The sequence below is a fragment of the Bufo bufo genome, chromosome 1 (assembly GCF_905171765.1).
Source record: "Bufo bufo chromosome 1, aBufBuf1.1, whole genome shotgun sequence".
NCBI classification, from domain to species: domain Eukaryota; kingdom Metazoa; phylum Chordata; class Amphibia; order Anura; family Bufonidae; genus Bufo; species Bufo bufo.
In genome coordinates, this window is record NC_053389.1 from 263,932,505 (window position 1) to 263,950,904 (window position 18,400).

The 18,400-nt window shown below is 46.1% G+C and overlaps 1 long non-coding RNA gene across 1 annotated transcript in view; it reads right to left on the reverse strand.

The window, feature by feature from the left end:
* Nucleotides 1-1,291: 1,291 nt before the first annotated feature.
* The window catches only part of LOC121006981, a 31,989-nt gene continuing 14,880 nt past the window's right edge, over nt 1,292-18,400 (reverse strand). Inside the window, exons 2-3 of the long non-coding RNA XR_005780388.1 lie at nt 11,467-11,472; nt 1,292-1,833 (exon numbers count right to left, since the gene is read on the reverse strand). This is a non-coding gene — a long non-coding RNA (uncharacterized LOC121006981). The remainder of the gene's footprint in view (nt 1,834-11,466; nt 11,473-18,400) is intronic.

An 18,400-nucleotide genomic window follows, 5' to 3' on the forward strand; every position in this document is an offset into this window, starting at 1 on the left:
AGAAAATTTTATATAGAAATGTAGTTTTATTTGAAAAATTTTACAACCGAAAGTAAAAAATGTCATTTTTTGCAAAGATTTCGGTAAATTTCGATTAATATAAAAAAATGTCAGCAGCAATGAAATACCACCAAATGAAAGCTCTATTAGTGAGAAGAAAAGGAGGTAAAATTCATTTGGGTGGTAAGTTGTATGACCGAGCAATAAACCGTGAAAGTAGTGTAGTGCAGAATTGTAAAAAGTGGTCTGGTCATTAAGGGGGTTTAAGCTAGGGGAGCTGAGGTGGTTAAGTCATGCCATGGCTAGACAGGCTGTAAGTAAAACTCCCATAGACTGCAATAGTATACTATTGCAGTCTATAGTATAAGCAATCAGAAGATCACATGTACAGGTCCCCTAAGTGGACTAAGCATTACATTTAAAAAAATGTACAAAGTCTTTAAAAGTCTCCAATAAGACAATAAAAAAATAATCATAATAGGTATCACTGTGTCCAAAAATGTCCCAACTATTAAAATATTATAATATTTATCATGTGCAGTGAATGTTGAATGCATACAAATAAGCAATTAGATTTTTTTGGTTATTTTGTCCCTCAAAAAATATTGAACAAAGAAGTGATCAAAAAAAATCATATACCGTATATACCCCGAAAAGGTTCTAATAAAAAGTAAATCTACTGGAGGAGAGGGTTGCGGGGAAGTACTGTAGTTGTTAATGTAGGGGGGGGGGGCAGTTCGAAAATCTGCTACGGGGCCCAGTCATTTCTAGTGACACCCCTGACCCCTTTCTGAGAGCTTCATTTTCCAAATTTGAGATATGTCTCTTTATTTCCAAGATCTTTGGAATGATTTTGCCTATCCAAGTATTTCTGAGATTGCTTTTTGTGACATATTATATCATGTTAGCGGTACATTTTTTAAGTTTGTGTTTTTTTATTTTTATTCCAAATTTACCAAAAATATGTATTAGGCCTCATGCACACGACCGTTTTTGTGGTCCGCATTCGAGCCGCATGTTTTGCGGCTTGGGTGCGGACCCATTGACTTTAATGGGGCCGCAAAAGATGCGGACAGCACTCTGTGTGCTGTCCGCATCCGTTGCACCATTCCGTGGCCCCGCAAAAAAAATATAGCATGTCCTATTCTTGTCCGTTTTGCGGACAAGAATAGGCATTTCTACAATGGGCCGCGTGTTTCGTTCCTCTAATTGCGGAAGGCACACGGGCAGCTTCCATTTTTTGCGGATGCGCAGTTTACTGACCACAAAAAAATGGCACGGTCGTGTGCATGTAGCCTTACCCTGATTCTGCAGTATATGGAAATATCCTATATGAGCATCTTATAGATGTTACTAAGAAATACCCCTAAAAAACCCAAGGAATTTATCTAGCGATTTATCCCTCGAGGAATTTATCTAGGTATGTGGTAGAATATTGCAGGATTCAGAAGGGAGAGTGCCATGTGCATTTGAAGTCTAGCTTGGTGATTTATACAGTATCGGCTGACAAAAGTGGTGGAATGAGCATTTTGACCACACAAATATTTTGCAGAAATTAATAGCTGATGATTGCAAATGAAAACAGATATGCCATTTCACTACCCAGAAGTTGTGCCCAGCTTTTGACAACCCTCTTCTTATTATGCTATGCCTCCTGGTTTTGGAAACATTTTAGTCCCACCAGGGGACTTGAACTTCTGATGTCTTGATTGCTGATATAATGCATTAAAATACTCCATATTTTAATATATTATACCAGTCACACTGACAGTATGCCTAGTAGACCTTGCCGTTGGCAGGGCCTAATACATTTCCCCTTTAATGTTGCCACCCCTGCGGGCCAGTGGGATACAGAGGAAGCACCCTGACTCTGTAAACTACATAGGTGTGACTGGGATCAGAGTTTTAGTAACAGCCAAGGCCCTGCAGTGATCGCAAGGCTCCTGTGCCTGATCACCATACTACAGGGAGTGCAGAATTATTAGGCAAGTTGTATTTTTGAGGATTAATTTTATTATTGAACAACAACCATGTTCTCAATGAACCCAAAAAACTCATTAATATCAAAGCTGAATATTTTTGGAAGTAGTTTTTAGTTTGTTTTTAGTTTTAGCTATTTTAGGGGGATATCTGTGTGTGCAGGTGACTATTACTGTGCATAATTATTAGGCAACTTAACAAAAAACAAATATATACCCATTTCAATTATTTATTTTTACCAGTGAAACCAATATAACATCTCAACATTCACAAATATACATTTCTGACATTCAAAAACAAAACAAAAACAAATCAGTGACCAATATAGCCACCTTTCTTTGCAAGGACACTCAAAAGCCTGCCATCCATGGATTCTGTCAGTGTTTTGATCTGTTCACCATCAACATTGCGTGCAGCAGCAACCACAGCCTCCCAGACACTGTTCAGAGAGGTGTACTGTTTTCCCTCCTTGTAAATCTCACATTTGATGATGGACCACAGGTTCTCAATGGGGTTCAGATCAGGTGAACAAGGAGGCCATGTCATTAGATTTTCTTCTTTTATACCCTTTCTTGCCAGCCACGCTGTGGAGTACTTGGACGCGTGTGATGGAGCATTGTCCTGCATGAAAATCATGTTTTTCTTGAAGGATGCAGACTTCTTCCTGTACTACTGCTTGAAGAAGGTGTCTTCCAGAAACTGGCAGTAGGACTGGGAGTTGAGCTTGACTCCATCCTCAACCCGAAAAGGCCCCACAAGCTCATCTTTGATGATACCAGCCCAAACCAGTACTCCACCTCCACCTTGCTGGCGTCTGAGTCGGACTGGAGCTCTCTGCCCTTTACCAATCCAGCCACGGGCCCATCCATCTGGCCCATCAAGACTCACTCTTATTTCATCAGTCCATAAAACCTTAGAAAAATCAGTCTTGAGATATTTCTTGGCCCAGTCTTGACGTTTCAGCTTGTGTGTCTTGTTCAGTGGTGGTCGTCTTTCAGCCTTTCTTACCTTGGCCATGTCTCTGAGTATTGCACACCTTGTGCTTTTGGGCACTCCAGTGATGTTGCAGCTCTGAAATATGGCCAAACTGGTGGCAAGTGGCATCTTGGCAGCTGCACGCTTGACTTTTCTCAGTTCATGGGCAGTTATTTTGCGCCTTGGTTTTTCCACACGCTTCTTGCGACCCTGTTGACTATTTTGAATGAAACGCTTGATTGTTCGATGATCACGCTTCAGAAGCTTTGCAATTTTAAGAGTGCTGCATCCCTCTGCAAGATATCTCACTATTTTTGACTTTTCTGAGCCTGTCAAGTCCTTCTTTTGACCCATTTTGCCAAAGGAAAGGAAGTTGCCTAATAATTATGCACACCTAATATAGGGTGTTGATGTCATTAGACCACACCCCTTCTCATTACAGAGATGCACATCACCTAATATGCTTAATTGGTAGTAGGCTTTCGAGCCTATACAGCTTGGAGTAAGACAACATGCATAAAGAGGATGATGTGGTCAAAATACTCATTTGCCTAATAATTCTGTACACAGTGTATACATGTATGGGCTGGGCAGTTCTGCGGGAACTGCTTGCTTGCAGCGCCGTACATGTATGGTGAATGTCAGGAAGGAGGTGAAAAGTACGCAGTAAGCTCCGTGGCTCCACACAGTCGTGGCTTTATGCAGCAAGATTTTTTATCATGTAATTCTATATCTAAGCAGAAGATTTAAAGTTCTATTTCAGAAGGATGGAGCTCTGCCCACTGTAAAGATATAATAAGGTACGTAATCATCATTTCTTGTAGGTGATTTGCTGGAAATACCTATTTCAGCCAGTGACAATATCTGCTTAATACTTTTTATTGCTCATTCACATGACTCTAAGCTTAAAGGGATTCTGTCGGCTAGGTTTAGCCTATAGAGCTGAGGACATGCGCTGCTAGATCGCCACTAGCACGTCCACAATAGCCATAGCTCTGAGTGCTTTTATTCGGTGAAATAAAAAAGATTTTATATATATACGCAAATGAGGCTAGTAAGGAGCCCAAGCGCTGTTACCAACGTTCCAGGAGCCCAGCCACGCCCACTGTGAAGGAGCCCAGCACCGCTCCGCATGCTCCGAACCTCCTCCTTGCTACCCCGACGTCACACAGAGCGCTGTAATCTCGCGCATGTGCGAGTACGCCGCATGTTAGTACCAGCATAGTGTTCCTTCCCTGTGCTGGCATCAGCCTCAGGGAATGAGCTGCGCATACGCTAGCTGGTATGCATGAGATTACAGCGCTCTAACTGTGTGACGTCGGGGGAGCAAGGAGGAGATTCGGAGGATGCAGAGGGTGCTAGGCTCATGCACAGTTGGCGTGGCTGGGCTCCTGAAATGTTGGTAACAGCCCCTTGGGCTCCTTACTAGCCTCATTTGCATATATATAAAATCGCCCTTTATCAAAAGCCTTTGCAAAATACAGAAACACTACATCCACAGCCGCCCCTCTGCCCAGGCTACTACTCACCTCCTCATAAAAACTAATCAGCTTAGTCTGACAACTTCTGTCCTTGGTAAACCCATGTTGGTTATCACTTATAATATTATTTATAGTCACATACTCCTTTATATAGTCCCTTAAGAGTCCTTCAAACATTTTTCCCACAACAGAAGTTAAACTAACTGGTCTATAATTTCTTGTGGAGGACCTAGATCCTCTTTTGAATATGGGCACCACATTTGCCTTGCGCCAATCAGTTGGCACTGTACCAGTTCCTAGAGAATCTTTAAAAATTATAAACAGGGGCACAGCAATGACTGAACTGAGCTCTTTAAGAACTCTTGGGTGTATTCCATCTGGACCCGAAGCCTTATTCACATTTACCTTATTTAATTTTTCTTGGACCATATCTACTGTTAGCCAATTGCGTATATTACTGTATGTACTAACAGCCCCCAGCACTACAGATATCAGCTCCTTTCTCTTCTTTTGTATATACAGAGCTAAAAAAAACATTTAGTAACTCTGCCTTTTCCTTATCTTCAGTTAATAACCACCCTTTACCATTATTTAGGGTACCTACCTGCTCAGACCCTGTTTTTTTTTAGCATTTATATATTAAAATACTTTTTGGGGATTTGTTTTGCTCCCTTTTGCAACCTGCTGTTTTGCTGTTTGTTTTGTATTTCTGCAAATTTTATCTCCTTTTTACAGTTTTTGTTAAACCCTTTGTAAACTTCAAAGGCTACATCTGACCCCACAGATTTGTCTTTTTTAAATGCCCTTTTTTTTGTCATTATTGCCCTTTTTACAGTAGCTTTAAGCCATGGGGGGTTTAATTTTAGCATTTTATACTTGTTACCTGAAGGAATACATTTTTAGTGCAATTACTCTATGTGGATTTAAAGCTCTCCCATTTATCCTCAGTAGGGATGAGTGAATTGACTTTGGATGAAACATTTGGATTTTAACCGCAACCACATAGGGGAAAGATTCCTCAACTTGCTGCAGGACCACTTTATGGGCCAGTTTATAGAAACTCCCACTAGGGGCGATGCTCTGTTCGATCTGGTAATTTCTAATGATGCAGAGCTTGTTGGAAATGTTACTGTTCGAGAAACTCTAGGTAATAGTGACCACAATATAATTATATCCCCCCTACACTATAAGAAGCAAACTCTGTCAGGCAGAGCAAAGACACAGAATTTTAAAGAGGCTAATTTCCCTGGGTTGAGGGCAGCATTTCAGGGCATAGACTGGGAGCAGCTACTGTCACATAATAATACTGAGGATTAGGGATGAGCGAATCGACTTTGGAAGAAACATCCGAAGTCGATTCGCATAAAATTTCGTTCTAATACTGTATGGAGCAGGAGCTCCGTACAGTATTAGAATGTATTGGCTCCGATGAGCCGAAGTTATTGCTTTGCGAAGTCTAGCGAGACTTTGCGCAATAACTTCCTAAATAAATTTGTACTGTAAAAAACCATTTCCCGAACCTGGGTTACCTTGGAACCGAACCTGAGTTCAGGAAAAAAAAAATTACAGTACAAATTTATTTAGGAGACTTCGCAAACCAATAACTTCAGCTCATCGGAGCCAATACATTCTAATACTGTACGGAGCTCCTGCTCCATACAGTATTAGAACGAAATTTTATGCGAATCGACTTCGGATGTTTCATCCAAAGTCGATTCGCTCATCCCTAATCCTCAGTATTATTATGTGACAGTAGCTGCTCCTAGTCTATGCCCTGAAATGCTGCCCTCAACCCAGGGAAATTAGCCTCTTTAAAATTCAGTGTCTTTGCTCTGCCTGACAGAGTTTGCTTCTTATAGTGTAGGGGGGATATAATTATATTGTGGTCACTATTACCTAGAGTTTCTCGAACAGTAACATTTCCAACAAGCTCTGCATCATTAGAAATTTCCAGATCCAACAGAGCATCGCCCCTAGTGGGAGTTTCTATAAACTGGCCCATAAAGTGTTCCTGCAGCAAGTTGAGGAATCTTTCCCCTATGTGGTTGCGGTTAAAATTTCCCATTATGACCACTGTACCAGCCTGTGCCGCCCGCTCTATATGGTTATACAGTTGCGTTTCCATCTCCTCTGTGATGTTAGGGGGTCTATAGATTACACCAAGTATTATTTTGTCAGTTTTTATATCTCTTTGAACTTCCACCCATAAGGTTTCCACATCCTCACCATCCTCACCCACACTTGCCTCTTTTACACTTGTCTTCAGATCACTCCTCACATACAGGCACACACCACCTCCTTTTCTATTGACCCTGTCTTTCCTAAATAGTGTAAAACCCTCACTATTAACAGCCCAGTCATGTGAAGAGTCCAACCATGTCTCATCCACACCAACTACATCTATGTGTTCTTCAAGTACCATAGCCTCAAGCTCCCCCATTTTGCTAGCTAGACTTCTGGCATTTGTGAAAATACATTTTAAATTACTATTACCTGTAAAGTGAATATCCATGATATTTTGGTTACCTTGGTGATGTTTGTATGTAACAGATTCTTGTTACCAGCAGTTCTATTTTTCATCGGTGTATAGTTCTGCCCAGTCTTCTCCCTACTTTCCTCGCTAACCCCAGCTCCCACTAAATCCCCACTGTCCCCTTCTATAACCCACTCTCTATCTACACTATCTACCCCCTTATTAGCATGACCCCCACCCTCTCCCCAGATCCTGGTTTAGAAGGTCCCCCAGCCATCTAACCATTTTTCTCCCAAGGCAGTTGCACCCTCCCCATTAAGGTCCCTACTGTAGAGCCTGTAAACGACCGAGAAGTCGGCCCAGTTCTCCATGAACCCAAACCCTTCCTTCCTGCACCAGCTTCTGAGTCACTTATTTAACTCCCTAAGATCCCGTTGTCTCTCTGCTGACGCTCGTGGTGCTGGTAGTATTTCTGAAAACACTACCTTGGAGGTACTGGACTTGAGCTTCTCTCCTAGTTCCCTAAAATAATTTTTAAGGACCTTCCATCTCCCCCTGACTTTGTCAATGATGCCAATGTGTAGCATGACCGCCAGGTCTTCCCCAGCCCCACCCAGCAATCTGTCAATCCGATCCGCAATATGCCGAACCTGAGCGCCCGGAAGACAACACACTGTTCGGCATTCACGTTCTCGGCGACAGATGACCCTGTCTGTCCTCCTAATAGTAGAGTCCCCAACCACCAGCATCTGTCTGACCTTTGCTAAACTCCTTTTCCCCATCCTTCCTGCAGCGGTCATCTTCCTGGTTGCTAGGAGAATCGCCATGCTGCAGTGTTGCTGGCCCTGGGCTTTCAGCCCTAATAGCAGGCAAACAGGCATATTTACTAGGGCTTTTCAGCTCAGGACTAGCCTCCCAGGCACTTGCAAAAGCTCTACCCCTTCTTCCTAAATTAACCTACCGGCTGACCTGATAGTCCTGATCTTGCCCTTCTCCATAGAGGTCTAAGCCTCTCTCCAGGTTTGCAATGCCCCTAAGTATTTCAAGCTGCCTATTTAGATCCAAGATCTGGGCTTCCAAATGTGCAACATGCTTGCATCTAGTGCAAATGTATTTACCCTCGAAAGGCTCTTAAAGGCACGCATACATTGCACATAGGACACACACTTAGTGGCATTGTCCATGGAGCACATGTTTAAATGGGGATGCACAGTAAAGAAGGAAAACAGTAAATATGAGTTAGAATTAAACCCTGTCTGCTGTAATTGGAAAACTTGCTAGAATTAAGCAAACAACACACAAGGAAAATCTATCAAACCTTAGTTTCTTGCTCCTTGTCTTAAACTCTGGTTCTTTAAACTCCACTTATTCAGAAGCCCACTTAGTGCAGCAAGCCCAGTAGAGCGAGTTGCCCCTCACTGGCAACACTATATTTCCAAAGTCAGTCATCAAGTTTTCCCTGCTGAAACTTATCACACTTATCTAGTGCCATAGAGAATTAATAGGGTTTCTCAAATTCTTCTCCTCTGTGTTTCTGGGGCTGCCAGGAGCCAGTTTTTATACACATATCTGGTGGACCTGCAGTGACCCAGTGGATAACTGCTAAAGAGGTAAATGTGATTTATTGGCCAAACACCCTTATGTTAAAATGTACTCTTTTTATTTGTGCATTGGGAATCCCACATAGTTTTGTATGGGAAAGATATAGTACTTAAGAGGTAGCTTGGGTGGTGTCTAGTCATCAAAGCTATAGGCAACACGTGTGTGTGTGTGTGTGTGTGTGTGTGTGTGTGTGTGTGTGAGCTCCAGAGAAGTAGGCCTACAGAGAAGCCAAGACTAAGAAACTTCATCCTTGAATCTGAAAGCTGTCAGAAAAAGCAACTCAACGGAGAGAAGAAAGAATGAGAACTGAATTGCATGCTTGTGGTTATTTGGGAAGAATGAAAGTGTACAGTATATAGAGAGAGGGACTCGGTGAGGATTAATAACAACATTGCTGCTGCCCACATCGGGAAGAGTCTACTCTGTAATATTCCTCAGAACTGCCCATTGCTGCTGTATGTACTACGGCTCACATCATCTATACAGTAAAGAGATACTTTATTTATTGTAACCAAACAGGCTTTTCTATTGACTCCACCATCCATCTGCCAGCCTATACCTGTTCTCCTGCCTTGCACTCTGCTAATTATCATCCATGAAGGGCACCCAACCACCATCAAACAGGAGACTCCAAGAGTCCCGGGTGTTCCTCCACTTACTGCATGGCTTCTGGGAGTGTTGGAGTGACTACAGTCACCCGAAACACCACATACCAGTAATCACTAACACATTTTAAGCTTGAAATAAGTTAGAAAATAGTAATCCAATAGTGGAATTTAAAAAACAATATACAGTAATAAAAATAAAAACTGCACCCCCCCAATATCACTATTATTTAGTGTAAAATATATATTATTGTGCACGCATTTAATAAAAAATACACATATTAGGTATCCACACAAGAGTAATAACCTGAATAATTAATTTGTCAGGTTATTAAGCGTGAAACATGATCAGTAGGGATGAGTGAACCCGAACTGTATAGTTCGGGTTCGTACCGAATTTTGGGGTGTCCGTGACACGGACCCGAACCCGAACATTTTCGTAAAAGTCCGGGTTCGGGTTCGGTGTTCGGCGCTTTCTTGGCGCTTTTTGAAAGGCTGCAAAGCAGCCAATCAACAAGCGTCATACTACTTGCCCCAAGAGGCCATCACAGCCTTGCCTACTATTGGCATGGCTGTGATTGGCCAGTGCAGCATGTGACCCAGCCTCTAGACAAGCTTGGGTCACGTTGCACTGCACGTCACTCTGCTGATTGAAGCATAGGGAGAGGTTGCAGCTGCGACGTTAGGGCGAGATTAGGCAGATTAACTCCTCCAAAAGACTTCATTCTGTGATCGATCTACAGCTGTGGATCATTGAAGTGCTAATATTGACTTGCTCACTTTTTTGAGGCTGCCCAGAGCGTTTTTAGATCACTTTTTTTCTGGGGTGATCGCCGGCCATTTTGTGACTTGTGGTGCGCCAGCACAAGCTATCACCAAGTGTATTTAACCATCAATAGTGTGGTTATTTTGTGCTATATCCTACATCAGCTGCAGGCTGAGCCTGTGTCACCGAAGTGCATTTAACCATCAACAGTCTGGTTATTTTTTGGCTATATACTACATCAGCTGCAGGCTGAGCCTGTGTCACCGAAGTGCATTTAACCATCAACAGTCTGATTATTTTTTGGCCATATACTACATCTGGTGCAGGCTGAGCCTGTGTCACCCAAGTGCATTTAACCATCAACAGTGTGGTTATTTTTTGGCCATATACTACATCAGGGGCAAGTTGAGCCTGTCACTCAGCGCCTAAAAAATAGACCTGACATTTCTATTCAACCAAATCTGTACTGTTTTAGCTGGTCAAGTTATTTGTAGTGACCGTAAAAGCACACTTTTTGTTCTGGGTTGAAAAACTATTCCCAAATTTGCCATTCTCAAAATAACTAGTTTCTGGTATATGAGGCCTACTTGAAATCTATCCCAAAAAGGATATCTTACATTGAAGGTGCTGATAGTGTCATTCAGAAAAACCTAAGACACACGCTACCGTGCAGATAGAAGTCTGATTCTGTGATTAAACCTATACCTGTCACACAGCGCAAAAAAAAACAGGCCTCACATCTCTATTCAACCAAATCTGTACTGTTTTAGCTGGTCAAGTTATTTGTAGTGACCGTAAAAGCACATTTTTTTTTCTGGGTTGAAAAACTATTCCCAAATTTGCCATTCTCAAAATAACTAGTTTCTGGTATTTGAGGCCTACTTGAAATCTATCCCAAAAATGATATCTTACATTGAAGGTGCTGATAGTGTCATTCAGAAAAACCTAAGACACACGCTACCGTGCAGATAGAAGTCTGATTCTGTGATTAAACCTATACCTGTCACACAGCGCAAAAAAAAACAGGCCTCACATCTCTATTCAACCAAATCTGTACTGTTTTAGCTGGTCAAGTTATTTGTAGTGACCGTAAAAGCACATTTTTTTTTCTGGGTTGAAAAACTATTCCCAAATTTGCCATTCTCAAAATAATTAGTTTCTGGTATTTGAGGCCTACTTGAAATCTATCCCAAAAAGGATATCTTACATTGAAGGTGCTGATAGTGCCATTCAGAAAAACCTAAGACACACGCTACCGTGCTGATAGAAGTCTGATTCTGTGATTAAACCTTTACCTGTCACACAGCGCAAAAAAAAACAGGCCTCACATCTCTATTCAACCAAATCTGTACTGTTTTAGCTGGTCAAGTTATTTGTAGTGACCGTAAAAGCACATTTTTTTTTCTGGGTTGAAAAACTATTCCCAAATTTGCCATTCTCAAAATAACTAGTTTCTGGTATTTGAGGCCTACTTGAAATCTATCCCAAAAAGGATATCTTACATTGAAGGTGCTGATAGTGCCATTTAGAAAAACCTAAGACACACGCTACCGTGCTGATAGAAGTCTGATTCTGTGATTAAACCTATACCTGTCACACAGCGCAAAAAAAAACAGGCCTCACATTTCTATTTAACCAAATCTGTACTGTTTTAGCTGGTCAAGTTATTTCTAGTGACCGTAAAAGCACTTTTTTTTTTCTGGGTTGAAAAACTATTCCCAAATTTGCCATTCTCAAAATTGTGGTGAACGGGAACAATGAGGAAAACATCTAATAAGGGACGCGGACGTGGACATGGTCGTGGTGGTGTTAGTGGACCCTCTGGTGCTGGGAGAGGACGTGGCCGTTCTGCCACAGCCACACGTCCTAGTGAACCAACTACCTCAGGTCCCAGTAGCCAGCAGAATTCACAGCGATATTTGGTGGGGCCCAATGCCGTTCTAAGGATGGTGAGGCCTGAGCAGGTACAGGCATTAGTCAATTGGGTGGCCGACAGTGCATCCAGCACGTTCACATTATCTCCCACCCAGTCTTCTGCAGAAAGCGCACAGATGGCGCATGAAAACCAAGCCCATCGGTCTGTCACATCACCCCCATGCATATCAGGGAAACTGTCTGAGCCTCAAGTTATGCAGCAGTCTCTTATGCTGTTTGAAGACTCTGCTGCCAGGGTTTCCCAAGGGCATCCACCTAGCCCTTCCCCAGGGGTGGAAGAGATAGAATGCACTAACGCACAACCACTTATGTTTCCTGATGATGAGGACATGGGAATACCACCTCAGCACGTCTCTGATGATGACGAAACACAGGTGCCAACTGTAAACATGAAGACTGGGTGGAAGACGATGCAGGGGACGATGAGGTCCTAGACCCCACATGGAATGAAGGTCGTGCCACTGACTTTCACAGTTCGGAGGAAGAGGCAGTGGTGAGACCGAGCCAACAGCGTAGCAAAAGAGGGAGCAGTGGGCAAAATCAGAACACCCGCCGCCAAGAGACTCCGCCTGCTACTGACCGCCGCCATCTGGGACCGAGCACCCCAAAGGCAGCTTCAAGGAGTTCCCTGGCATGGCACTTCTTCAAACAATGTGCTGACGACAAGACCCGAGTGGTTTGCACGCTGTGCCATCAGAGCCTGAAGCGAGGCATTAACGTTCTGAACCTTAGCACAACCTGCATGACCAGGCACCTGCATGCAAAGCATGAACTGCAGTGGAGTAAACACCTTAAAAACAAGGAAGTCACTCAGGCTCCCCCTGCTACCTCTTCTGCTGCTGCCTCGGCCTCTTCCTCCGCCTCTGGAGGAACGTTGGCACCTGCCGCCCAGCAAACAGAGGATGTACCACCAACACCACCACCTCCGTCACCAAGCATCTCCACCATGTCACACGGCAGCGTTCAGCTCTCCATCTCACAAACATTTGAGAGAAAGCGTAAATTCCCACCTAGCCACCCTCGATCCCTGGCCCTGAATGCCAGCATTTCTAAACTACTGGCCTATGAAATGCTGTCATTTAGGCTGGTGGACACACACAGCTTCAAACAGCTCATGTCACTTGCTGTCCCACAGTATGTTGTTCCCAGCCGCCACTACTTCTCCAAGAGAGCCGTGCCTTCCCTGCACAAACAAGTGTCCGATAAAATCAAGTGTGCACTGTGCAACGCCATCTGTGGCAAGGTCCACCTAACCACAGATACGTGGAACAGTAAGCACGGCCAGGGACGCTATATCTCCCTAACTGCACACTGGGTAAATGTAGTGGCGGCTGGGCCCCAGGCGGAGAGCTGTTTGGCGCACGTCCTTCCGCCACCAAGGATCGCAGGGCAACATTCTATGCCTCCTGTCTCCTCCTCCTCCTACTCAGCTTCCTCCTCCTCTTCTTCCACCTGCTCATCCAGTCAGCCACACACCTTCACCACCAACTTCAGCACAGCCCGGGGTAAACGTCAGCAGGCCATTCTGAAACTCATATGTTTGGGGGACAGGCCCCACACCGCACAGGAGTTGTGGCGGGGTATAGAACAACAGACCGACGAGTGGTTGCTGCCGGTGAGCCTCAAGCCCGGCCTGGTGGTGTGCGATAATGGGCGAAATCTCGTTGCAGCTCTGGGACTAGCCGGTTTGACGCACATCCCTTGCCTGGCGCATGTGCTGAATTTGGTGGTGCAGAAGTTCATTCGCAACTACCCCGACATATCAGAGCTGCTGCATAAAGTGCGGGCCGTCTGTTCGCGCTTCCGGCGTTCACACCCTGCCGCTGCTCGCCTGTCTGCGCTACAGCGTAACTTCGGCCTTCCCGCTCACCGCCTCATATGCGACGTACCCACCAGGTGGAACTCCACCTTGCATATGCTGGACAGACTGTGCGAGCAGCAGCAGGCCATAGTGGAGTTTTAGCTGCAGCACGCACGGGTCAGTCGCACTGTGGATCAGACACACTTCACCACCAATGACTGGGCCTCCATGCGAGACCTGTGGGCCCTGTTGCGTTGTTTCGAGTACTCCACCAACATGGCCAGTGGCGATGACGCCGTTATCAGCGTTACAATACCACTTCTATGTCTCCTTGAGAAAACACTTAGAGCGATGATGGAAGAGGAGGTGGCCCAGGAGGAAGAGGAGGAAGAGGGGTAATTTTTAGCACTTTCAGGCCAGTCTCTTCGAAGTGACACAGAGGGAGGTTTTTTGCAACAGCAGAGGCCAGGTACAAATGTGGCCAGACAGGGCCCACTACTGGAGGATGAGGAGGACGAGGATGAGGAGGAGGTGGAGGAGGATGAGGATGAAGCATGTTCACAGCGGGGTGGCATCCAAAGCAGCTCGGGCCCATCACTGGTGCGTGGCTGGGGGGAAACACAGGACGATGACGATACGCCTCCCACAGAGGACAGCTTGTCCTTACCTCTGGGCAGCCTGGCACACATGAGCGACTACATGCTGCAGTGCCTGCGCAACGACAGCAGAGTTGCCCACATTTTAACGTGTGCGGACTACTGGGTTGCCACCCTGCTGGATCCCCGGTACAAAGACAATGTGCCCACCTTACTTCCTACACTGGAGCGTGATAGGAAGATGCGCGAGTACAAGCGCACGTTGGTAGACGCGCTACTGAGAGCATCTACAAATGTCACAGGGGAACCAGTGGAAGCCCAAGGCGAAGGCAGAGGAGGAGCAAGAGGTCGCCAACGCAGCTGTGTCATGCCCAGCTCCTCTGAGGGCAGGGTTAGCATGGCAGAGATGTGGAAAAGTTTTGTCAACACGCCACAGCTAACTGCACCACCACCTGATACGGAACGTGTTAGCAGGAGGCAACATTTCACTAACATGGTGGAACAGTACCTGTGCACACCCCTCCACGTACTGACTGATGGTTCGGCCCCATTCAACTTCTGGGTCTCCAAATTGTCCACGTGGCCAGAGCTAGCCTTTTATGCCTTGGAGGTGCTGGCCTGCCCGGCGGCCAGCGTTTTTTCTGAACGTGTATTCAGCACGGCAGGGGGCGTCATTACAGACAAACGCAGCCTCCTGTCTACAGCCAATGTGGACAAGCTGACGTTCATAAAAATGAACCAGGCATGGATCCCACAGGACCTGTCCATCCCTTGTGCAGATTAGATATTAACTACCTCCCCTTAACAATATATTATTCTACTCCAGGGCACTTCCTCATTCAATACTATTTTCAATTTCATTTTACCATTATATTGCGGGGCAACCCAAAGTTGAATGAACCTCTCCTCTGTCTGGGTGCCGGGGCCTAAATGTGTGACAGTGGCCTGTTCCAGTGGTGGGTGACGTGAAGCCTGATTCTCTGCTATGATATGAAGACTTATTCTGTGCTGACATGAAGCCAGATTCTCTGTTACGCGACCTCTCTCCTCTGCCTGGGCCTAAATATGTGACAGTGGCCTGTTCCAGTGGTGGGTGACGTGAAGCCTGATTCTCTGCTATGACATGAAGACAGATTCTGTGCTGACATCAGGCCAGATTCTCTGTTACGGGACCTCTCTCCTCTGCCTGGGTGCCTGGGCCTAAATGTGTGACAGTGGCCTGTTCCAGTGGTGGGTGACGTGAAGCCTGATTCTCTGCTATGACATGAAGACAGATTCTGCGCTGACATCAGGCCAGATTCTCTGTTACGGGACCTCTCTCCTCTGCCTGGGTGCCTGGGCCTAAATATGTGACAGTGGCCTGTTCCAGTGGTGGGTGACGTGAAGCCTGATTCTCTGCTATGACATAAAGACAGATTCTGCGCTGACATCAGGCCAGATTCTCTGTTACGGGACCTCTCTCCTCTGCCTGGGTGCCTGGGCCTAAATGTGTGACAGTGGCCTGTTCCAGTGGTGGGTGACGTGAAGCCTGATTCTCTGCTATGACATGAAGACAGATTCTGCGCTGACATCAGGCCAGATTCTCTGTTACGGGACCTCTCTCCTCTGCCTGGGTGCCTGGGCCTAAATGTGTGACAGTGGCCTGTTCCAGTGGTGGGTGACGTGAAGCCTGATTCTCTGCTATGACATGAAGACAGAGTCTGTGCTGACATCAGGCCAGATTCTCTGTTACGGGACCTCTCTCCTCTGCCTGGGTCTAAATGTGTGACAGTGGCCTGTTCCAGTGGTGGGTGACGTGAAGCCTGATTCTCTGCTATGACATGAAGACTGATTCTGCGCTGACATAAGGCCAGATTCTCTGTTACGGGACCTCTCTCCTCTGCCTGGGTGCCTGGGCCTAAATGTGTGACAGTGGCCTGTTCCAGTGGTGGGTGACGTGAAGCTTGATTCTCTGCTATGACATGAAGACAGATTCTGCGCTGACATAAGGCCAGATTCTCTGTTACGGGACCTCTCTCCTCTGCCTGGGTGCCTGGGCCTAAATGTGTGACAGTGGCCTGTTCCAGTGGTGGGTGACGTGAAGCTTGATTCTCTGCTATGACATGAAGACAGATTCTGCGCTGACATAAGGCCAGATTCTCTGTTACGGGACCGCTCTCCTCTGTCTGGGTGCCGGGGCCTAAATGTGTGACAGTGGCCTGTTCCAGTGGTGGGTGACGTGAAGCTTGATTCTCTGCTATGACATGAAGACAGATTCTGCGCTGACATAAGGCCAGATTCTCTGTTACGGGACCTCTCTCCTCTGCCTGGGTGCCTGGGCCTAAATGTGTGACAGTGGCCTGTTCCAGTGGTGAGTGACGTGAAGCCTGATTCTCTGCTATGACATGAAGACAGATTCTGCGCTGACATCAGGCCAGATTCTCTGTTACGGGACCTCTCTCCTCTGCCTGGGTGCCTGGGCCTAAATATGTGACAGTGGCCTGTTCCAGTGGTGGGTGACGTGAAGCCTGATTCTCTGCTATGACATAAAGACAGATTCTGCGCTGACATCAGGCCAGATTCTCTGTTACGGGACCTCTCTCCTCTGCCTGGGTGCCTGGGCCTAAATGTGTGACAGTGGCCTGTTCCAGTGGTGGGTGACGTGAAGCCTGATTCTCTGCTATGACATGAAGACAGATTCTGCGCTGACATCAGGCCAGATTCTCTGTTACGGGACCTCTCTCCTCTGCCTGGGTGCCTGGGCCTAAATGTGTGACAGTGGCCTGTTCCAGTGGTGGGTGACGTGAAGCCTGATTCTCTGCTATGACATGAAGACAGAGTCTGTGCTGACATCAGGCCAGATTCTCTGTTACGGGACCTCTCTCCTCTGCCTGGGTGCCTGGGCCTAAATGTGTGACAGTGGCCTGTTCCAGTGGTGGGTGACATGAAGCCTGATTCTCTGCTATGACATGAAGACTGATTCTGCGCTGACATAAGGCCAGATTCTCTGTTACGGGACCTCTCTTCTCTGCCTGGGTGCCTGGGCCTAAATGTGTGACAGTGGCCTGTTCCAGTGGTGGGTGACGTGAAGCTTGATTCTCTGCTATGACATGAAGACAGATTCTGCGCTGACATAAGGCCAGATTCTCTGTTACGGGACCTCTCTCCTCTGCCTGGGTGCCTGGGCCTAAATGTGTGACAGTGGCCTGTTCCAGTGGTGGGTGACGTGAAGCTTGATTCTCTGCTATGACATGAAGACAGATTCTGCGCTGACATAAGGCCAGATTCTCTGTTACGGGACCGCTCTCCTCTGTCTGGGTGCCGGGGCCTAAATGTGTGACAGTGGCCTGTTCCAGTGGTGGGTGACGTGAAGCCTGATTCTCTGCTATGACATGAAGACTGATTCTGCGCTGACATAAGGCCAGATTCTCTGTTACGGGACCTCTCTCCTCTGCCTGGGTGCCTGGGCCTAAATGTGTGACAGTGGCCTGTTCCAGTGGTGGGTGACGTGAAGCTTGATTCTCTGCTATGACATGAAGACAGATTCTGCGCTGACATAAGGCCAGATTCTCTGTTACGGGACCGCTCTCCTCTGTCTGGGTGCCGGGGCCTAAATGTGTGACAGTGGCCTGTTCCAGTGGTGGGTGACGTGAAGACAGATTCTGTGCTGACATAAGGCCAGATTCTCTGTTACGGGACCTCTCTCCTCTGCCTGGGTGCCTGGGCGCCTGGGCCTAAATGTGTGACAGTGGCCTGTTCCAGTGGTGGGTGACGTGAAGCCTGATTCTCTGCTATGACATGAAGACAGATTCTGCGCTGACATAAGGCCAGATTCTCTGTTACGGGACCGCTCTCCTCTGTCTGGGTGCCGGGGCCTAAATATGTGACAGTGGCCTCTTCCAGTGGTGGGTGACATGAAGCCAGATTCTCTGCTATGGCATGAAGAGACTGATTCTCTGCTGACATGAAGCCAGATTCTCTGCTATGGGACCTCTGTCCAATTGATATTGGGTCATTTTTATTTTTTTTATTTTTATTTTAATTCATTTCCCTATCCACATTTGTTTGCAGGGGATTTACCTACATGTTGCTGCCTTTTGCAGCCCTCTAGCTCTTTCCTGGGCTGTTTTACAGCCTTTTTAGTGCCCAAAAGTTCGGGTCCCCATTGACTTCAATGGGGTTCGGGTTCTGGACGAAGTTTGGGTCT